Here is a 24,215-nt window from a genome sequence, read left to right as displayed (position 1 = left end):
TCAATCCCTGGGTCAGGAAGATCCCCTGGAGGAGGAAATGGCAACCCACTCCAGTATTCTTGCCTGGAAAATTCCATGGACTGAGGAGCCTGGCGGGCTACAGTCCATGGGGTCCCAAAGAGGGAGACACAACAGAGTGACTGAACACACACTCACACTTCCCTACCTTACAGTGTCACAGGTAACACATACAAAATGTCTAACAGTGTCAGGATATGGTTTGTACTTTCCTTACTTCAAAATAAAAGTACTAGACAACTGATATATAGACAATTGGTATACAGAATCAAAAATTTTTTTTAATCTGGAAAGGTCCTCAGTATCAATTTTATTTTACAGATGAGGAAACTGAAGACCCAAAGAGGTGAAAAGACCTGTTTAAGGTGAAGTATCTATCTTTCTCATTAAGCAACTGCTTGCTGAATGAAGGAATAATTTACATCATCATCAGAAACCAATTTCCTATGTGTTGAGTCAATGATTTGTCTTTTAGAAGAATGGCCACATGTGACAATGGGAAATGTAAAATGTGAAAAAAGATTGAGAAGATTTGTATGTATTCTTCTTCTTAAATATGTTTTTCATTGAAATTATATGTATTAATTGCATTTTACACTTAACTAATTTAGCTTGTCTAGGTTAAAAATAGCATTGATTTATTGTTCTAATCAATTACCTGCTTATTCTTTTATAATTATTATATATTACATATTAAAGCAAAGGACCAAGTCACAGGTAGCACATTATGATAAACAGTAAGTCATTTAATTACTGGTTCACTGTCAGAAACAATAGAATTGTTTTAAATAAATTTGCTAGTACATAATACACTTAATTTGGCATATTTCTGTTGTTCAGAATTTAGTAAATTGTATTTTTCTAGTCTATCAGTCTTGTCAGATTTATATACAAAAAATACAAAATGGTAGATTCGCATGTAAAAGAAGAAGGCTTTATGATGTATGAATTTTAAAATAGTGGTTTCCTAGAAATTGCACCGTGGCAGTCCTGCCTTCCTGGGGTTATTCAGCAGCACTTCAGCTTATATAATTACCACACTAGCCTCTCTTACAGAGCCCGCAAGGCACCCAGGTCTGTCACCATGGCAACAGATTCTGAATCAGAGTAGCCCATCCTAATACAGTGCACAGAGCTTCTTGGAAAAAAGTTTTTATTTTTAAAATTTTTCAAAAATGTTAAACACATTCCCCTGCATTACAGATATGCAATTTCTGAAGCTTAGTTCTAGTTTTGTTATAAGTGTAATCTGATCATTAAATATATGGGCATACACAGTTTCTTGAATAGCAAAGGATACATAAGGCAAACATTTAAATACAGATTGCTTTTTCATCCTGGGCACCATTTTGAAAAGAAGAAGAAGAAAATAACATTGCAGAGTAAAAAACACCCGAAGAAATAGCTATGGGAGGAAATCAACTCTCTTTGATCTTTATGCTTCAGTAAAAGCTCTTTTTGCTTATTTTTAAAACTCTTAAAATGCATAGATCTGAGCAAATAAAATACTTTTTTTCCATTACACTTAAAAAAAAAAATGAACAAACACATGTGGCAGGGGCTACATTTATAAACCTTATGCAGTAAAATTCTCTTTTTGTCTATCAAGCAGAGAGTACTCAGATTTGCTCAAGATTCTGTCTACCCCTGCTCCTTCAGGAGGCCAGTAAAGCCTTGTAGAGGCTGCAGCTGAAGCTACTTTCTCATTTCCTGTTTGCTGTTTTGCTGTGTGGACAGATCTTGCCACTGCAGTGATTGACCATAACAAGAAAGACTGATCATTTTCGCGTATGTGATAGGCCGTCTCAAAGCTCTTCCTCATCCATTAACTTGTTTGAAACTAAAGGTGGGGTTTTCTTCTCTCCCCACACCTGCTAATTAGGACAGATACGTTTTATTTAAAATTCCTTTCTAATCTGTCACCAAACAAAAGAAATAAACACAGTTAACTCATAGTGCAGTATCCTGTTTACAAAGTAAGCCCAACCTTTTACTTTTTTTCTTGCAAAGTATTACATTCACCTCCTAGTTTATGCCGTATTTCCATTTTCAGCCATCCTTGATACCAGAGTGGCTCAGTTCTTGATGACTTCTTTGAAATGTCTCCTTTTTTCCTTTGCCCTTTGGCTCGGTTCTTACTGTGTATTCTGGGCTTCTCTTGGGGCTCAGCTGGTAAATAATGTGCCTGCAATGCAGGAGACCTGGGTTCGATCCCTGGGTTGGGAAGATCCCCTGGGGAAGAGAAAGGTTACCCACTCTGGTATTCTGGCCTAGAGAATTCCATGTATAGTCCATGGGGTCACAAAGAGTCAGACGCTACTGAGGGACTTTAACGTTCAATGTTTACTGTGTATTCTAAGGTATCTATTCTATTCAAACACTACCAGCCCTGTGACTTAGGGAGAAAGTACATTTAATCCATTCTACAGAAAAGCAGGTGCTCCCTTCAACGTTCGTGGCTGGCCTCACAGAACACAGGGCTGGAGTCTGAGTCAGTTTTCATCCCCAGGGTTGCTGCCACAGGGCCCCTGTTATTTTCCCATCTCTTTCCTGTGGGCTTCCTCATTTGCAAAACAATGTGTAATCCAGTTCCTGTCTTTCTAACTAAAGCAAAGAGGAGGAAGGTGAGGAGTGGCTGTGTCAAGGACCTTTGACACTGCTAAGGAGGGCCCCTCTATTTCTGCAGGCTCCAGAATACTTTAAAAAATGAAGAAATGCCAAAGTAGGGTTGTACTGAACTTGAAATATTTACAGTTAGCAATTAATTTTGCAAGAGGAACAGAGACCCTTCAATGCGATTAGTGTATCTCTATGAATAGATGTATCTAACCTCATTTGGAAATAGAAACAAATGTCTAAATTTTTGGCCTGTGATGAATTTGAAGTCCTGGCCCAGTGCTCTCGTCTCAGTAGAGGAATGCTTCAACATGAACTTTAGGAGGACAGAGGGCAGTGATGGTAACAATCGGAGAACTGCAATTGGGACAAAGGCGGCAGGTTAATAACAGCCAATACCTGAAGAGCATTTACTGTGCGCCCAGCACAATTCTATGTATTTTATGTGTGCTAACATATTGGGCTGCTTGGATAGCTACTACTGTTATCCACAGTTTTATACATGAAGAAACCGAGGCACAGAAAGATTAAATAACTTGTCCAGGCTTACACAACTAGCACTGCGTGTGTACTTTTAACCGTTGTGCCATTCCATCTCTTATTGAATACAAAGCAGAAACCACAAGGAGCAAAGTGGGCGTGCAAGTGTCCTCAGACTCACAGCAGAGGGTGGTGTGTGGGTGTGTGGTAGTGGGGGTGGGTCATGGTATCAGTAGTAAAACGAGGTGGGAGAACAGCAATGCCTGCCTTTTTGATGCTACCCTCATACGATGGGACGGTTGTCGCAGGGCTGCGGGAGTGGGAAATCAAGGTTGATATCTGCACTCATATTCTCCCCCCATGGGCCATATGATGTGTTTCAGCAACAATGCAAAGTGTCATTCTTCAGTGACACCCAGAATCCAATCTACCTTCATGGGCATGTGACTTGGGCGGTTGCCCAGGGCCCTGGGCTCTGAAAGATCCAACACTTGGATTAATCCTCTATTGTTGCCATCTTGAAAGCTTTACTAATTTTTAAACACGAGATCCCATATTTTCACTTTGCACTTGCAAATTATGTAGCCATTCCCGTGTGCAGTCCTGAGCCATCTGGAGAAGCGTGTAGCTCTGATTTACCCAGAGAGACAAGATTTCCCTGGAACTTCAGCATCATAAATCTGCAGTGGCCTGTTAGTGGATCTGCATTTTACTGCAGTGTAATACTCGTCTTCACAGGGGAAAGCAGTCAGTTCTCACTAATAGGGGCTTTAAGGATGTTCTGCCAAGGTCCACGTGCATAGCCTCGAGCAAAAAGACTCAGGAGAGGCTCCAAATTCAACAGCAGGGCCAACTACAAGAGAGCCTCTTTGCAGAATGATAAAACACTGTTAACCTCAGCTAGATTTGCAGCTGGCTCTGAGCAGTGCTCCTGCAGAGTCAAACAGGTCCAAGTATAAAAATTCCAGCTCAGGTCCTCGTAGAAATTTCTAATTTCCCACCTCACAGTGTTTGGAGAATTTAGCCATGCTATAGTTAAGTCAAGATTTGCCAAAACTTAACAGAGAAAAATCTGACTGCCTCAGTACAGGGAAACCAATCTGATAAGTCCTCCGTTTCCCCTCTCCATGATCCTCCAGCAGTCTGCCACTAGAATAAATGATTGCTCACCAGTGGTGAGTTTCCATGGAATCAGTGGCTCTCGAGGCCTTTTCTGAAGTGAAGGGTAGCCAACTGATTCTCCCCACCAGGGCAGTAATGATACCAGTGAGTAGAAACCATGAGGGGGAAAAAAGTCAACTTCTCAGAGCAGACAAAAAGGGAATTTCATGCCTGTATCGTTCAGAGGAGCCAGAACCCTCATATTCAAGGAGATACAGTGGGCGGGGTGGGGAGGGAGTTAGTGGAGGGGTTGGGTGAATTCATAATGATGGGCAACACCATCTAACATTTACTATGCCCCAGATACCCTCGTAAGAGCTGTATACATATCAACCTAGTTAATCCTCACAACAAGCCAATGAGGTGGGCACTATGATGATCTCCATTTTAAAGGTGAAGGACCCGAGGTGCAGAGAGGGTGGGCAGTCAGGAGAGCAGCTGCTAGGGCCTGTAGGAGCTACCGGTTCATCCAAGACAATAAGAGGCAGTGAGGGGTTCCCGGTGGGGCCGGCTGTGTGTGCAGCTGCTGAGTCTGCATCCTGTTTGTCCTCACAATAAGCCCCCATTAATGAGGGAAGCACGATGGGTCTCCACTGCTCTTGCAACCTGAAAGAGCCTATAGAATACAGATCCTATTGTGGACCCTTTTGTAATTTGGAGGTTTCTTTCTTTCCTTTTTTAATAAATGGAATAATCAGCCCCTTAATGTATCCCTAGGGAATTCAGGAGAGGGATGAAGAAGCAGCTCCTGTTTTTGAGGCATTTGCAATCATTGTTGAAGAGACAGAGCCAACAGATGGGGAACAATAAGTGAGAGATTCAAGGGCTGGTGTAAGCAAATGCTGCGCTGTGGTCTCCGCCTGTGAATGCTGTGGGAAATCAGGGAAGGGAAGGGTGTTTGCTATCAAGTTAGATGGGATGGGGGATGGAAAGAAGAAGCTGGGTGGGGCTGGGCACATTTCCTGTTCAGACTCCACCTACAGCAACTATAAAATAAAGCCACCAATTATCTCAAAGACTTCTTCCAGCTTTAACATTCAGTGAATCCTGACCTTTTCTGTAAGGCTGGATTTTTATGTGTGGTGTTTGCTAAAAGCAGATGCACTCCCAGAGCTGACAGGATCTTGACTGCACATCACATGGTCAGGTGGATACAGTCTCCTGATCTCACATCCGCTCCCAAGAGCATACACGTCCTAAACTTTTGGCCCATTAGCTTTTCTTGGCTATTCAATTGAATGATTACCCCAGCAGTACACACATGTACACAGACATCTTGGCCACTTGTATTTGGCTCTGTTTTTTGACCAAAATATAGAAGTAGGCTCTACATAGACTTTAGCACTTGTATGTTTGAAGAAATAAAATTTATCAAATGGGATGATCAGTCATCTCATTCATTATCATTTAAGGTTCTATTCTTGGGTCTTTGCTTTTGTATATTGTCTTTCAATGGTCTATGTTATTCTAGCCCCCTTTAGCTGGTTATGATCGCTTAACATACAATTTTAAATCAATGAGGTCTGTGATGGAGATTAAACAGATTTTAAAAACTCATTTTTATTTCATACGCACACCATGTTTTCAACAGCAAAATGTTTTTAAACCCAGAACAGGATAAAAACGAAATTACCTGATATTCCCAATCATTGAAATATAGAAACCATAATCAGGGAAGGACTTAGAAGATATTTGTGGTATGATCTTAGGAGGTATTTGTGGTATGATCCTTAGAATGAAGTACCTTTCTCTAAACTGGCAAATACTCTAGAGAGCCCATAAATTAATTGTCCTTTTAATGTCGTCCCCAGACCAGCAGCATTGGCGTTGAACAAATTCTCAAGTCTCACTCAAACTTAATGAGAATTTTGAGAGTTGGGTCCCAGCAGTCTGCGGTGTAACAGGCTTTTCAGATGATTCTGAAGTTCCTTAAAATTTGAGAAACATTATCATAATTCAAATTGCCAATAGAATAGATCATTATAATGAATGACTATCTTCTCTTACACAGTCCTTCCCTAAGCCCAGCTGGATATAGAATTTGGATATAAAATTATAATCCAGAGTATTGGCATTCTTCAGTGATTCCCATTACTGGTGGGGTTTGACATGAACCATTTGCATTCAAGGCCTCCTGTAGTTATAGACCCAAGTCAGTTTTCCAGATTATCTTCTACTTCTCCATTCTTTTTCTTTTAGTTAAATTGGATTAGCCATTCTCTCCCCATGCCCTACTCCCTGCCGTGAGGGATAGTTGACATACCCTAGGTCTGGGAAGACTGACATGATAGTAATCTCTGCTGAGATGGAGATTTTGGGAAGAGTGCATTCTGGGTGGTGCCACAGTATAATCAAACACCTGATGTGTTTTGGTTTCTATCAGAATTCTATGTCAAATATCCTCTGTGAGATCTTTTTTGAGCCTTCAGCCAGAAGATAGAACTCTTCCTTTTCTAATACTTTCACAGTATAATCATTTCTGACCTGTTGTGTAGTCTGTATTTCTCATTTCTCTGATTCAGTTATAAGTTCTTGAGACTGGGGGCTTCATCCTCCTACTTGTGGCTTCCCTGGTGGCTCAGATGGTAAAGAGTCTGCCAGCAATGCGGGAGATCTGGGTTCGATCCCTGGTTTTCTTGCCTGGAGAATCCCCATGGAAAAGAGGAAAACTTGGCAGGCTACAGTCCATGGGGTCCCAAAGAGTCAGACACAACTGAGCGACAAAGCACAGAGACTCTAGCTCTTTACTGGTTACTGTGCATTCGTCGGGCTTCCCTGGTGGCTCAGAGGTTAAAGTGTCTGCTTGCAATGCAGGAGACATTGTCCTCCTACTCACCTTGTGGCCACGCCCGCCAGAGTGTCAGACACGTAAATAATAACTCTGAGAATAGCTGTTGAATTGTGGTATGTGGTAGCAGAACTGCCAGGCAAGCCTGGAGAGTCATCTGACAGTTTCCGGCTAAGTCTGTTAGCTGAATGAGTTAGGTGTACATTGCATGCCTGTCCCCAAATATTCCTTTGTAGGTGGCTGACATTCGTTCTTATAAGATTTATAGAAACTTCACAGCCTGTGTTTAAAATACAAAATCTACCTAGAAGGATCAAGAAATAGAAGAAAGATCTAGAGAACAAGCCTTGTTCTTTTACCCCCTGGCGCTATCAAGGGGCAGCCTAAGAGACATGAGAAAGGACCGGGGCTGAGAAACAGGAACAAATCTTTGATTTCACAGTCTTGCCTGGGGCCTTGACTGACAGTAGCTGCTGCTTTAACCTCCATCTGTGGCTTCACGCCTTTTTAGAAGAGACTCAGGAAATCTTGCTCCCGTCTTATATGGAATATTTTCTGCCTAAGAGGAAAATTGTGAGCATGAGAAGCAAGCTTGCTTTGCTTTCCCACACCCTAACACAGACTTGTAAGACAATAATGATTTACAAAGAATCTAATAACACAAGGTATAAAGCATATTTAGTTTATTATTCTAAGTGCTCTTCTTATTACCACTGCAATGAAAACAAACAGTCAACGGACAACTGCCCTTCCCTTCCAAACAGCGTTTCAGTTCAGTTCAGCCGCTCAGTCGCGTCTGACTCTTTGAGACCCCATGGAGTGCAGCACGCCAGGCTTCCCTGTCCATCACCAACTCCCGGAGCTTGCTCAAACGCATGTTCATCGAGTCGGTGATGCCATCCAACCATCTCATCCTCTGTCATCCCCTTCTCCTCCTGCCTAGATATTTATATTTATTTGTTAGCTACTCACATTTTGAAATTCATTCTATAACATCCTGTACCCATGGCAAATTCTGAACAGAGAAATTCATTGTAGGAAAATATGATCATAAAAGATATGGTTTAAGTGGATAACTGCCCCCCACTCAATTTTTAATCTATAGTTGTGATTTAATCTAGATCACATTTTATCTGCATTGGCTCTTTTTTTTTTTTTCCCCTGGGATACTGCAGTTGTTTTTCCAAGATCATTTACCGAGAAACACTGCCATCATGCGGCCTGGTCTGTTAAAGACAGCTCATAAAAGATAACTGGCAGCATGGCTTTAATTTTCTCTCCAGAAAAACGCTTGCAGCTTTTACATGTGCTTTGTTCTTTGAAGCTGTATTTGTGGATTCCTTTCTCAAAGAGCATTCTTAAAATATTTGCCAAAGGACAAACTCTGTGTCCGCTTTTGAATCCCCAGAGTACATAGTGACCACAACAGAACAGCACATATATAAACTAATAATTGAACACTGCTTGTTTTACAAGTTTGTAAAGTTTTCATAAATATGTCCACCTTAAAGAGAATAGGATAACTTTCTCGTGTGCAACGAAGTGGCTGCCTTTTTTTCCCTCATACTACAAAGACCCTTCGGGTAAAGGAGGTGTGTAACGAGATCTGTAAGGAGGGAGTATTATGTTTAAAAACTAAAGGATGAGGCTTGACACTAAGTCTGAGGCTCCACTTTGCCACTGATTAACTATGGAATCTTGGGCAAGTCACATAAGTTCTCTGGTCTCAGTACTTTTTTTTTTTTTTTAAATAAGTAGGTTTGGCTCCACTTTATCACTGATTAACTATGGAATCTTGGGCAAGTCACACAAGCTCTCCAGTCTCAGTACTTTTTTTTTTTTAAAATAAGTAGGTTTGATACATTTAAGTCAAAACCATTTTCTAGTTCAAAATTCTGTGATTCAACTTGACAAGTAAATAATTTTTTTTTTAAAAAGCATGAGTACCGTTTTTCTTTAGGTAGATTATTTTTCCTATGGTTATACTGTAACTGAAGCTTTGTTTGCATGACTCATCATGCATAATTTTCTCTGTAGGAAGCCAGAGATTATGTGTTATGCTCAGTAGCTCTCCGGCACAAACAGCTTTCATGCATTTTGTGGGCATTCACAGCTTAGTGTCCCCACAAACATAAAGTAAAGTTGAAGAATCTTTGCAATTGGTAAACAGCTTACTGGCTTTCCAAGAGCTGTAGGTCTTAAAGGACATTCCAGAATGTCAGAAAAAACAGCTTAGAACAGTCTTTAACACCTGAAAGGGAAGGGCAGTTTTCTTCCATAATTATACCTCCTGCTTTGTAAATTTGTCAGAAGTAAAAAGAAGATGCAAATGCTACTTGGAGTACAATTGTGAGGTTAATATTCTGATGAAACAAAATTGTGGTAAACAGTTCCCTTGAGTTGATTTTATGAAGCGTGTAACAGGAAGAAGGATGGAAATACAAGCTGGGGTTGGCATTTGAACTATGTTGGAAGGGCGTGTAAATGCAGGCCAGTTGCCAGGAAACCCGGAGCACAGAGTTATTGCCACTCTGTGTCTCAGGGATGTTTCGTCTCAAGAAACCTTTTATTTCACAGTCAACGATGACATTAAATGTATAGTCTGTCAAAATTCAGGCGGAACAGAGCTTGGTTATTGCTTGCGTCAGTACGGCCGTTCTGTCATCCACCACCCATTAAGAGGGCAGACAGAAGAGACAGTGCAACATGGTGCCAGCAACCAAGAAGCTCTAGAAGAGCTCCGAGTGATCTGCTTCAAATTCAGTCTAAACACTCTCACATGAAAAACAGCTGGTTTGTTCACTGGTATCAATTCCGAGTATGCAGTAGCGGCTAAAGAATGGCCTCAGCATTCCAAGAGAGGGATCTGTTCAGTTCAGTCACTCAGTCGTGTCCGACTCTTTGCAACCCCATGAATTGCAGTGCTTCAGGCTTCCCTGGCCATCACCAACTCCTGGAGCTTGCTCAAACCCATGTCCGTTGAGTCGGTGATGCCATCCAGCATCCTCTGTCGTCCCCTTCTCCTCCTGCCCTCAACCTTTCCCAGCATCAGGGTCTTTTCCAATGAGTTAGCTCTTTGCATCAGGTGGCCAAAGTATTGGAGCTTCAGCATCAGTCCTTCCAATGAATATTCAGGGTTGATTTTCTTTAGGACTGACTGGTTGGATCTCCTTGCAGTCCAAGGACTCTCAAGAGTCTTCTCCAACACCACAGTTCAAAAGTATCATTTCTTTGGCGCTCAGCCTTCTTTATGGTCCAGTTCTCACATCAATACATGACTACTGAAAAAACCATAGCTTTGATTGTATGGACTTTTGTCGGCTAAGTAGTGTCTCCACTTTGTAATACATAGGTTAGCCAGAGGGATGCCCAGCCACAATAGAGTACTAAGAGAGGATGTGCTTGAGAAGGATTTGGGCCCCTATTGTTTACAGAGAAGTCACTTCAGCCATTTGTGAGATTTTTAGAAACAGATTTTATGCTAAACACATGCTTCCAGTTTGTAATTCCTCCAAGAGTATAGATGTGCAGAACTTTAGGACTGAAAGGATTTTATGAGTTCTTCTAGCGCCCCCAACTGGTTGAAGATGGGAGCTGACCCTCTGTGGGCAAGGGCAATGGGGACCCCATTCAGAAAACGTGGCAAGGACTTCTGCCCTTGTGAAACACTGTCAAGTTTTGCCAATATCCAGAAGACACCATATTCAGTGAGAGAGAGAGAGAAAAAGAAAAACTGTCTAGTAGATCTCATTTTGATTTAGAGGAAACCGAGTCATTGAGAGGCATTTTGAATTATCCCAAACGCACAGCTAGTGATCACCAGAGCTAGGAACACAACTAGGTCCCCCAGTCCAGTGCTCTTTTGCAGTAACACACCAGGAGTTACTCAGGAGCGTGTTCTTTCTCAGGAGAGTTGTGATGTTCTGTTAGCTCACACTGACATGAACAGCAGCAGCAACAGGAATCCTGTGATGCTTCTGGAATGCTTTCCAACGCACAGAGCACGTTTATATGTCTGCTTTGAGTATTACCATCATGGGAACTGTCCTTGTGAAATACTATGCTTAGTGCACAGACTTGATCTGCATCATTATAACATTAGAGCTGTAATGGCACTCGTTCTCTAGGTCTCTGTTGTAAACCCACTGCCGTGTTCCAACATCAGGGGCGGTACAGGGACCTTGAAGAATAAAGGCTTGAAACCCCAGTCTGGTTTGAAAAGCTTTTGTGTTTGCTCCACTTCAATATTGAATGCTTGTTTGCTTAGTTGCTCAGTCGTGTCTGACTCTTTGTGACCCCATGGGCTGTAGCCTGCCAGGCTCCTCTGTCCATGGGATTCTCCAGGCAAGAATACCGGAGTGGGGTGCCATTCCCTTCTCCAGTCTGACCCATAGTAAGTTCCTAATAAATATTTATTTGAATGAAGGGATAAATTAAGGTTTTCTTCTGATAGGTTATTTGATGATCATAATACAATGCCTTTTATTAGCCTAAGCAAAACAGTATAAAAAGCCTTTGCTTCAAGAGCAACATTGGTTTGGAGTCTCAAGATATAGGTTTGAATCTTGGGTCTGTCACTTACTTGTCATTTGGCCTTGTATGATTCACTCACAGTCCTTGAATTCTTAGTTTTCCCAATCTTTAAATAAGAAATAATAATGCTAATTGTAATTATACTACCAACAGTACCAGAAAGTGCCCTGTTGAGTTTATGAATCCCTGGATCAGAGCTCTCCTGAAACCTATGCTACAACTGGAATTGTCCATTCTGTAAACCAGTCCATCTTTTTTATTATCTGTCAGTTTCAGTTGTGGGCGTTACCTGTAGCCAAAGGAATCTTTATACAAGACATTAACACTAACATATGATACAATAGCAAACAAAACGCTTTGTAACCCCATGGGCCGTATAGCCTATCAGGCTCCTCTGTCCATGGGATTCTCCAGACAAGAATACTGGAGTGGGTAGTGATTCCCTTCTCCAAGGGATCTTCCTGATCCAGGGATCGAACCTGGGTCTCCTGCATTGCAGGTGGAGTCTTTACCATCCAAGCCACCAGAGAAAATGGTGCAAACAAAACAAGATGGCACATAATCAGTAAGATACTACACGGTAGTCTTAAGGGCAGCAGCTAAGAAGAAAAGCACGTCAAACCACCTTATCAACGCTTTCTGTGAGCTGATGGCAAGGACATCCTAATTTATCTGCCTAGAAAAGCCAGGGAGACCGAAGGGGTTCTATTTTCACAGAAACTTTGGCTTCTGTAGGTGTATTTTAGAAGTCTTAGCTTCTGATTTCCTCTCTATGGTTGCTTTTCGCTGGCTTGGTAGCATCAAATTCATGTTTTAATGCCTTCAGGGACCAAGGAGCTATTTGTGTTTCAGAGAAGGTACTCCAAGTGGTCAGGCTGCGTTGTACACAGGCGTTTAGAAAACAAGCAGCTGGGCTTCTGTGCCTGCTGCCTCACCCTCGGTCCCCAGAGAGCACAAGAGCATCTTCCAAGCCACTTGCCACAATGTCATCACCTTGTTAGAAGCTTCTTCATTTTGCTCCAAGAACAGAGGACACTGTCCTGAGCATGTTGTGAAACACTAATGAAAATCTCTTCCTACGGGATGGAGAGTTTTTATTTTTAAGAGCTGAGGATAAAGACATTTCCGATGGGCCTGAATAGACAGGGTGAAATGTGATGTCTGTGTAAGTTGGCCTCCTGAGGCCTAGAAAGATGGTGGTTTGAAGCAGTGGTCTGGATAATGTGGAAATTTCAGAAATGTGTTTTATTAGCATCAGTCACATTATTTCCTGTATATTAGAATGACCTTGATGGGCATTTTAATTAAGCTGCTATTTGTTTTGTGAGTACAAATAAAAATTGCTTAGTTTTATCCTCTGCTGCTCAGATAAATTGGTCAATAATTGTTTTTAGCACAATAATCCAGATGACTTTCTCAATTTTGTACACTTCTTCATGAAAATTTGCTTTGTTTTCTCAATATTCTGCAGAGTTTACATTTATTTATTTTCGTAGCTACAAGATGGGACCAAAATAGTTTCTGTGTGAAAAAGTAAAGTCCTTTCTTTAGGTCAGAATTATATATTTGTTTCCAAATATTAAATCAATGCTTTTAATTTTCATTCTTAAGTGGTGTACTTTGTAGTCTTTAGGGCCAAGTCTTAACGTCTGTCAACCCAAGGAAAAAAAGTATGAGAATACCCTACAACATATTGGCCTTTGATCAGGTCTAAGTCTCAATTCTGACTTTTAGAAAAGCAATGGTTATGAAAATCAGGCTTTAAGAAAATGAAGATTTTTTTTCCCCCCTAAATCACTGTATCTCCTTCTTTAGTCTGTCAAGGACCATATTCAAAGGATTCAGGATCCAAAATTTCTTCCACAAGGCAAAGATGACAACTCTTCCAGCTAAGGAGGGGAGTCAACAAATTGCTGACCTAGGGAGATAAAGAGGAAGTAAGAAGTCCCAAACTGGACCCTTTTAGTCAGAAAGGCTGGAAGTCTGGAGGGACTTGGAGAAGAGATCTAGGTGGCCTAGGGGGTTAGGTGCCACCTTCTCATCCCTATCACATACTTCTTTCAGGGTTGAATGTTAGTGGAGCCATGGAGAGGGGAGGAGGCTTGGAAAAGAGATCTGCCTGAAGGGGTCTGAGGACACTGAGCTCAGTGGCCCGGCCTCAGGGAGAGCATAGGCCCCTTGGAGAACCCCAGCTCTCATAGACTTAGGTCCATGTCCATTCTGGCCCCAAAAAGGTGGCAAGAAGGTGGCCATAGAAAGCTGCCGATTCTTCTTGGTCTCTGTATGAAGTGCGAGAGGTGGCAGTGTTCTCGGAGAGAGGACACAAAGTTTCAAGCATACATTGGACGAACATGGCCCGAGGTTGTGCTGTTTGAAGACGTCAAGGTTGGAGGCAAATGGAAGATGGCAAAGTAGAAGGATGTGTGCTCATGTCTTCCAAAATCTCAAAATCTCAAACATAGACAGGAGGATGCCGGAACCCACAAAAAAAGAGACTTCATATACAAAGACAAAGAAAAAGCTGCATGCAACAAGATGCGATCTCATAGGAGGGGCACAATCACAATAAAATCAAATCCCCATACCCACTAGGTGGGTGACCCACAAACGGAGAATAATAATACCAAAGGAGTTTTTCCACTGTTGTGACAGTTCTAAGCCCCATGTCAGGCTTCCTGGCCTAGGGATCTGGCAAAGGGACTGGGAATCCCCAGGGAATCTGACCTTGAAGGCCAGTGGGATTTAATTACAGGACTGGTGGAAACTTGGACTGTAAAGAAAGCTGAGCACCAAAGAATTGATGCTTTTGAACTATGGTGTTGGAGAAGACTTCAAGGAGATCCAACCAGTCCATTCTGAAGGAGATCAGTCCTGGGTGTTCTTTGGAAGGAATGATGCTAAAGCTGAAACTCCAGTACTTTGGCCACCTCATGAGAAGAGTTGACTCATTGGAAAAGACTCTGATGCTGGAAGGGATTGGGGGCAGGAGGAGAAGGGGATGACAGAGGATGAGATGGTTGGATGGCGTCACTGACTCGATGGACGTGAATTTGAGTGAACCCAGGAGTTGGTGATGGACAGGGAGGCCTGGCGTGCTGCAATTCATGGGGTCACAAAGAGTCGGACACGACTGAGCAACTGGTGGAAACAGAGACTCTACTCTTGGAGAGCACAAATAAAATCTTGCATGCACCAAGACCCAGAGGAAAGGAGCAGTGACCTCACAGAAGAACCAGACCTACCTGCTAGTGTTGGAGGGTCTCCTGTGGAGGTGTGGGTCAGCAGTGGCTCGCCCCTCGGATGGGGGGCACCAGCAGCAGCACCTGGAAGATGCCCCTTGGTGTAAGTCCTCTTGGAGTTGCCATTAACCCTACTGTAGTGCCCATAGGCCCCAGGACTGGGGTGAAAGTGAAAGTGAAAGTGAAGTTGCTGAGTCGTGTCCGACTCTTTGTGATCCCATGGACTGTAGCCTACCAGGCTCCTCCGGCCATGGGATTTTCCAGGCAAGAGTACCGGAGTGGGTTGCCATTTCCTTCTCCAGGGGATCTTCCTGACCAAGGCATTGAACCTGAGTCTCCTGCATTGCAGGCAGACGCTTTACCCTCTGAGCCCCCAGGGAAGCCCAGGGCTGGGTTGCCTCAGGTCAAAGACTGAAGGTAAATGACCAGGATCATGTGCTCCAGTGATAGAAGCCAGAAACCTGATACACCCAGACAAGACCAATTTAGAGCAGTCACTCTGCTGTGGAGATGGAGATGGGGGGTCTCTAGAGGATAATGAGTTCATCTGAGGACACCCCTTTCCTCTTATGAGGTCATATAAGCTCTATTCCTAACCCTAACTGTTATTCATCTGGTATACACGGGTCTAATCATACTGGTTGTTTATGGCCAAAGACTCTTCTAATTGATACTGGGTGCTAAATATTAGTATGTTGAATTAGTATTTTGAATTAGTATTGCTCCTATAACATCTCATATTTTCAGAAGGAAAATCATATTAAGAATAACCATTTTAGAGGGAAATTCAGAATTGTCAAAGATAGAGAACTTTATCCAAAGAGACTGAGGATTTGCCTAAAGAAACTGCTAAATATTTGGATCAGACCAAACATATCAGTTTGGACTAAAATTAAGTTGTCCTTCACTTTGCCAGTAAGTTAGTTGGAAACCTATAAGGGGGACCAGATCAATTAATTGGGTGTAAACAAACTATATTATTTCTGTATGAAATTCACTGAATTACAGCTTTGTGACATTTTCTAGTATACAGGAGATTGGAAAGATCTGGGGACTTCCACTACCAGTTGAATCCATCAGCCTAATTTCACATGGGTGTGGATTTTATTTTGTTCACTGCAGTGCTCAAAGTAAGTGTCTGGCTTATGGTAGGTTCTGAGTAGGTATTTGTTGAAGGAATTACACGTGTAACACAAACCAGGCTTGCAAAGTGCCCTCTAAGAATCCGAGTACAATTTCCACAAAAGCAGATTGTCCCTGGTGTCATCCATCAGAATCCCTCATTTTTCAGCTCCCTCTAGGAACATTACATTCCATGTTAAGCACCAAAATTTAAGAGGGACATTTATCAATCAACCAGAGAGGATCTGGAAGAAAACAGGCAGGGCCAGAGAATTCTGAAAATCACCCCCAAATAAGGAACAGTTGAGTTCCTCACTTCTTGAGGAAAAAGTGATTAATGAGAGAAAATGCTATTTTCAAATGTTAGAAAGAGTCAGGAACAAACATATGGTTGCATGTTCATAGTTAGACCTAATGGGAAGAAATCATGTATAGGCAGTTTTTGACTCAAGATAACAAAGAAGCCTCTGACTTTAACTTCTTTTTTTTTTTTTCCAGAAAACTTTAAAAAATATGTATGTATTTATTTTTGGCCTTGCTGGGTCTTTGTTACTGTGCAGACTTTTCTCTTTTCTTGGTGAGCAGGGGTGAGCAGGGGCTACTCTCGAGTTGCAGTGCTCGGGCCTCTTGTTGCAGTGACTTCTCTTGTGGCATGTGGGCTCTAGGGTGTGCGGGCTTCAGTAGCTGTGGCCCATGGGCTCAGTAGTGGGGGTTCACCAGCTTAGAGCACAGGTTCAATAGCTGTGGTGCTTGGGCTTAGTTGCTCCATGGCATTTGGATCTTCCCAGACCAGGGATCAAACCCATGTCTCCTGTTATTAGCAGGCAGTTTCTTTACCACTGAGCAACCAAGGAAACCCTTAACTTTCCAATAATGGATGTATTGCTTTGTGAAGCACGGTGAGAGATTTAATTGTGTATTATCTAGCACTTTCTTCTCAATATTCATTGATACTTGCCTCCCTCCCTCTCAATTTACTTTTAACATCCTTGAAAGCAAAAACCATAAAATTTGTAATCGTAAGGTTATATTTAAATCTTTATTAAGAATTATGGAGCTTATTAAATGATCATCCCTTATCTTAATCCCTTGGGTCACAAGGAAGCAAGCTCAAATATGAGAACATGTCCTTGACTGCTGAGACTTGATCTCACTTGGATTATCTGATGTCTGTCACAAAGTGAAACTACAAATTTTGCATATCAGCTAAGATTTCATGAGGTTGGTAAAAGCATTGGAAACCTGTCCAAATCATGAACAAAACCATCTGTTAGTCCTGTTGACAATTGAATACGAAAAGTTTGAAAGCATGAGGATTTGATAGGTGTTTTAGAGGGAACTCCAGGCGTTGACTTTAAATGTCATTGGACTGGAAAAGGAAATGGCAACCCACTCCGGTATTCTTGCCTGGAAAATCCTATGGATGGAGGAGCGTGGTAGGCTACAGTCTATGGGGTCGCAGAGAGTTGGACACGACTGAAAGACTTCACTTTCATTCATTGGAAGAGTTTCAGTCCAATACTTTGGCCACCTGATGTGAAGAACTGACTCAATGGAAAAGACCCTGATGCTGGGAAAGATTGCAGGCGGGAGGAGAAGAGGACAACAAAGGATGAGATGGTTGCATGGCATCACCGAGTTTATGGACATGAGTTTGAGTAAGCTCCGGGAGTTGGTGATGAACATGGAAGCCTGGCGTGCTGCAGTCCATGGGGTCACATAGAGTTGGACATGACTGAGTGACTGAACTGAACTGAACTCAGCGTACAAGTGGCACCTAAAATCATGAGAATGGATGAAATTGCCTGCAAAGAGAATAGAGAGTGGCAGCAGCAACAATAAAAGAGTCTAGAGGAGGAAATACAAGGACTTGCCCAGGAAAAGGGATGGGCAAAGGAAGAAGAATGCATGAAGGAGGCAGGGCAACAATGAGAAAGTGATGCGAAGCATGAAGCAGAGTAAAGTGTGTCGAAACCAACAAAGTTTTGCTAAGAGAAAGTCAGTATGTGAAAATATTTGGGAATATGGCTATCAAGAGGCCATAAGTAACTTCATTAACAAGTTTTGATGTATGAATCAGTGCAGTGGGCTGAGCAAATGGAAGGTGGAGACATGGGAACATCCTGATCATTGTTTTTAGGGCTTGATGCTAAAGTGGCTATAAATAGGGAAGGGGAGGAATCAAGAAAAACTGAGGTTTTGAGTCTGAGAAATCTTGGAGACTGAACCAATAACACATAGAGCTGGACTGTGGAATAAATTGATGGTTTATGTTTATAGAAGAATTATTTTAATTCATTGTATATTAAACATTCACAAATGCAAAAGATTAAATGCAAATACTTCAGTTATTAAGGTTTAATTATTTAAGACATTAAGGAAATGCTTTAGTGCCTTACAAATAAAATTATATCCATTGTCTTAAAAAAAAAATGTCATTGGACTATCAAAGGATGAAGAAAACCACTTGGCAAAGCTTCTAAAGGCTCTTTTACATGTTTATAAATATGATTCTTTTTATATTCGTTTGACAGAAGTCTCTCAAAAGGTAAAAGATATTGCTTCATGTGTTTATGAAATTGAATTAGAAAAATTATCTTAGAAATAGTGAACGTTGAATTTTGTGGTTCTATGAATTGCACAGGTTGCTGTCAATATAAATGTTGTTAAATATTAGAGGAAAAAAGTTTCCTATTATTTTTGCTTTTATTTTTCAAGATGAATTAAAAAGAAGCTCCCGCCTCTCCTGATTGTGAAATTCAGTCTTAATTTTAGGTAGTGTGAATTTTTATTATCTTTTTTTAAAAAAAAAACTTTTTATTTTTCACTGGAGTATAGCCAGTTAACAATGCTGTGGTAGTCTCAGATGGACAGCAAAGGGACTCAGCCATACATATATATGTGCTGTGCTGTGCTTAGTCACTTAATTGTGTCAGATTCTTTGTGACCACATGGTCTGTAACCCGCCAGGCTCTGCTGTCCATGGGGATTCTCCAGGCAAGAATACTGGAGTGGGTTGCCATGCCCTCCTCCAGGGGATCTTGCCAACCCAGGGACTGAACCCAGGTCTCCAACATTGCAGACGGATTCTTTACTGTCTGAGCCACCAGGGAATATCCAGCACTAATTATCCTCCTTATTGGAGGATATGTAAAACTCTATGTCTCTGTTTTGTCTACTGGGCATGCTTTTTTTTTTTTTTTCTCTTAGTTTGTCAAAAAGGGATAAAGCATATCAATCAGATGACCATTATATCTACTATTGTGGGCAAGAATCCCTTTGAAGAATTAGAGTAGCCCTAAAAGTCAACAAAAGAGTCCAAAATGCAGTACTTGGGTACAATCTCAAAAACAACAGAATGATCTCTCTTTGTTTCCAAGGCAAGCCATTCAATATCACAGTAATCCAAGTTGATGCCCCACCACTAATGCTGAAGAAGCTGAAGTTGAACAATTCTATGAAGACCTGTATGACTTTCTAGAAGTAACACCCAAAAAAGATGTCCTTTTCATTATAGGGGACTGGAATACAAGAGTAGGAAGTCAAGAAACACCTGGAGTAACAGGCAAATTTGGCCTTGGAGTACAGAATGAAGCAGGCCAAAGGCTAATAGAGTTTTGTCAAGAGAAGGCACTGGTCATAGCAAACACCCTCTTCCAACAACACAAGAGAAGACTCTACACATGGACAGCACCAGATGGTCAATACCACAATCAGATTGATTATATTCTTTGCAGCCAAAGATGGAGAAGCTCTATACAGTCAGCAAAAACAAGACCGGGAGCTGACTGTGGCTCAGATCATGACCTCCTTATTGCAAAATTTAGACTTAAATTGAAGAAAGTAGAGAAAACCATTAAGGTATGATTTAAATCAGATCCTTTATAGAATGAAAGTGAAAAATAGATTCAAGGGATTAGATCTGATAGAGTGCCTGAAGAACTATGGATGGAGGTTCATAACACTGTGCAGGAGACGGTGATCAAAACCATCCCCAAGAAAAAGAAATGCAAAAAGGCAAAATGGCTGTCTGAGGAGGCCTTACAAATAACTGAGGGAAAAAAAAGAAAAAGACGTAGCTGTGAAACGCAAAGGAGAAAAGGAAAGATATACCCATTTGAATGCAGAGTTCCAAATAATAGCAAGGAGAGATAAGAAAGCCTTCCTCAGTGGTCAATGCAAAGAAATAGAGGAAAACAATGGAATGGGAAAGACCAGAGATCTCTTCAAGAAAATTAGAGAAGGGAAAATTAACAAGGGAAGATGGGCTCAATAAAAGACAGAAATGATATGGACCTAACAAGCAGAAGATATTAAGAAGAGTTTGAAAGAATACACAGAACTACACAAAAGAGATCTTAAATGACCCAGATAACCACGATGGTGTGATCATTGGACCAGAGCCAGACATCTTGGAATGAGAAGTCAAGTGGGGCTTAGGAAGCATCACTACAAACAAAACTAGTGGAGGTGATGGAATTCCAGCTGAGCTATTTCAAATCCTAAAAGTTGATGCTGTTAAGGTGCTGACTCAATATGTCAGCAAATTTGGAAAACTCAGCAGTGGCCACAGGACTGGAAAAGGTCAGTTTTCATTCCAATCCCAAAGAAAGGCAATGACAAAGAATGCTCCAACTACCGCACAATTGTATTCATCTCACACGCTAGTAATGTAATGCTAGTAAGTAATGCTCACAATTCCCCAAGTGAGGCATCAACAGTATGTGAACCAAGAACTTCCAGATGTTCAAGCTGGATTTAGAAAAGGCAGAGGAACCAGAGATCAAATTGCCAGCATCTATTGGATCTAGAAAAAGCAAGAGAATTCCAGAAAAACACCCTGCTTCATTGACTATGCCAAAGCCTTTGACTGAATCACAACAAACTATGGAAAATTCTTAAAGAGATGGGAATACCAGACCACCTGACCTACCTCCTGAGAAATCTGTATACAAGTCAGGAAGCAACAGTTAGAACCAGACATGGAACAACAGACTGGTTCGAAATTGAGAAAGGAGTACATCAAGGCTGTGTGTTATCACCCTGCTTATTGAACTGATAGGCAGAGTACATCATCCAAATTGCCGGGCTAGATGAAACACAAGTCAGAATCAAGATTGCCAGGGGAAATGTCAGTAACCTCAGATATGGAGATAACACAACCCTTATGGCAGGAAGTAAAAAGGAACTAAAGAGTCTTTTGATGAAGCTAAAAGAAGAGAGTGAAGAAAACTGGCTTAAAACTCAACATTCAAAAAACGAAGATCCAGTCCCATCATTTCATGGCAAATAGATGGGGAAACAATGGAAACAGTGAAAGAGTTTATTTTCTTGGGTTCTAAAATCGCTGCAGAAGGTGACTGCAGCCATGAAATTAAAAGATGCTTGTTCCTTGGAAGAAAAGCTATGACAAACCTAGATGGCGTATTAAAAAGCAGAGACATTACTTTGCCAACAAAGGTCCATATAGTCAGACCTATGACTTTTCCAGTAGTCATGTATGGATGTGAGAATTGGACTATAAAGAAAGCTGAGTGCTGAAGAATTGATGCTTTTGAGCTGTGGTGTTGTAGAAGACTCTTGAGAGTCCCTTGGACAGCAAGGAGATCCAATTAGTCAATCCTAAAGGAAATCAGTCCTGAATATTCATTGGAAGGACTGATGCTGAAGCTGAAACCCCAATACTTTGACCACTTGATGTGAAGAACTGACTCATTAGAAAAGACCCTGATGCTGGGAGAGATTGAAGGTAGGAGGAGAAGAGGGTGATAGAAGACAAGATGATTGGATGGCATCACAGACTCAATGCACATGGGTTTGAGCAAGATCCAAGAGACAGTTAAGGACACAGAACCCTGGTGTGCGGTGGCCCATGGGGTTGCAGAATTGGACATGACTGAGCAACTGAACAACAGCAGCCAATATCAATCAAGAATTACTGTAATTCTACTTGAGTCACCTCTGTGGACATAAAAGGTATAGTTTCTTGTTTGCAACCAAGCATAGTGCTAAGGACATTGTAAACAATCAGTGAATAACCCTTTATTCATTTATTCATTCATGCTGGGCACTCAGGGCAGAAGAACGATTTTGTTCCCTATTTTATGGAATCTATAATTCTGTGGTTACTCTGAATTACCAAGTTATTGTTATTAATATGTTCAGTACAGAAATGCATTTTATCACAAATGCAAGTCGTGCTCATTGTAGATGACTTCAGAAAATAAAGAGATAAAGAAGGAACAGGTGTAATTTTAGCACTAGGAGATAAAAGCCAGTGATATTTGGAAAATGATGCATGCATACAGATTTTTCTTCCCATGTGTGCATTTAGTACACATTTTTATATATAAATACATATATACAAATTATATAAGTATATACAAATATATATTAATACTTTATATAAATATAGATATTTTAAAAGACATTTATACTACATTTATTATTTTATACATTGTTATCTCATAGATATTTTAAAGTAAATATCTATCTATCTAGTCATAATGACCTAAAAATATTCCATTATATGGATATGCCATAATTTGTTTATCAGAGTTTTTACTGTTGGTCACTTATATTGCTTCTGTATTTTTTACTATTATTAACAATACAATCATCCATATATACAGTTTTATTAATTTGTCCATCTGCTTTTTCAGGACAGATACTTTACACTATGTAAAGATTGAAATTTTATCTCCTTGAAGATTTAAAATTAAGAATATTAACAGAAATTTTAAATGTTAAAAAAACAAAGCTGATCTACAGTACTAGAAGTCAAGATAATGGTTGTTCTTGGGGGTCAGGTGAGTGGAAGGTGACATAAAGGGGGTTTCAAGTGTATACTATTTCAAATATATACTATTTTTTGGTTGAACCTGAAGGTTGGTTACAGGGGTGTGTTCACTTTGAAAAATTCAACACACTTATGACTTGTCACTTTCTACTTTCTTACATTTATGTTGTACATCAATGAAATAAGTATAAGTATTATGTTATGATTTGCATCCATATTTATATACTTATACATAAATTCTAAGAAGTGAATACTATTACCTTTTTAAATTTTTAAAAATTTATGTTACTAATTATACTACAGGAAGTTTACACCAGTTCTGACTCTCACAGACAATATATAAAATGTGATTTCTTTGTGTTCAGATTAACACTATCATAATTTTTCTAATTTGTAGTGATGCATACATTTAAAAATTGAGTGTTTTTCTCTCTTACTTTATGTTTGGAAAATTTTCAAACTCATAGAAAAGTTGAAATAATATAACAGTATCTGAAATCTATAATTTTATTATATAATAGTAAAAAACAAATCATAGTCATCTTAAGTCCCTCATTAGGTTTGCCAACTCTTAATTTTTTGCCACTTTTGCTTTTTCTGTCTCTATTTACACACTCATTTCACTTGCTCACTCATGTATCTATGCATGTATGTATGTGTGTATATATACATATATATGCATTTAATTTTATACTTCTGAATTATTTGATAAGAACCTTTAGACACCATGACAGTTTACCCCTTAAGAATTAGAATATTCTTCTACATAACCACAATACTTCTACCACCCCTTAAAAAATTAGCAATAACTCTATTGTCAAGTAACATTTAGTCCATATAGTCCCACAACCATACCAAGATACTTTTTCTAACTGATTTTTTAAAAATACAAGATTAAATAAAGTTTACTCACTCATTGCATTTAGCGGCTTTGTCTCTTTCGTCTCTTTTTACCTAAAATAGTCCCCTACAACCATTACCCTTCCCAGCTTTCTTGCATGATGTTGGAATTTTTAAAGTCTATGGCACTTGATAACCTTCTGTTTGCTTTCAAATGTATATGACTGTGCTTGATTTTGCAGGCTCATATTGCAAAATTATTATAGGTTTTCAGAAGCACATGTATCAGCAACTGTAATAAATTTTCATTTGTGGCTATTGGTTAATCACTGAATCTCCAGTTGGGCACCAGATGTTTTTACAAAGGGGGAAAAAAGCATTAAGAGCCTTTAAATCTTACACTATTACTCTGATTGTACAAGAAATAATGATGACATTTCAGTCTCTGAAATACATTGCCAGGATTTTCCTTCGTATTGACACGACATGTTATTCAATGAATTAGTAAAGAACCAGTTTAAAAGACCTGTGAGTGCAGTGACAGCCAAGAAGGATATTTTGAAGTTTGAAATGATCCCTATATAAATAGAACGGATCAGCATAACTTTGGGATAAAATT

General features: G+C 40.4%; 1 protein-coding gene across 2 annotated transcripts in view; it reads left to right on the top strand.

Annotated features, from left to right (window-relative positions):
- Positions 1 to 24,215, top strand: part of ASB4 (ankyrin repeat and SOCS box containing 4) — a 271,537-nt gene that overhangs the window by 152,913 nt on the left and 94,409 nt on the right. The window lies entirely within an intron of this gene.

This window comes from Bos mutus, chromosome 4 (assembly GCF_027580195.1).
Source record: "Bos mutus isolate GX-2022 chromosome 4, NWIPB_WYAK_1.1, whole genome shotgun sequence".
In the NCBI taxonomy this organism is placed as follows: domain Eukaryota; kingdom Metazoa; phylum Chordata; class Mammalia; order Artiodactyla; family Bovidae; genus Bos; species Bos mutus.
Note: the sequence above shows the minus strand (reverse complement) of the source record. Positions and strands in the feature narration are given on the sequence as shown.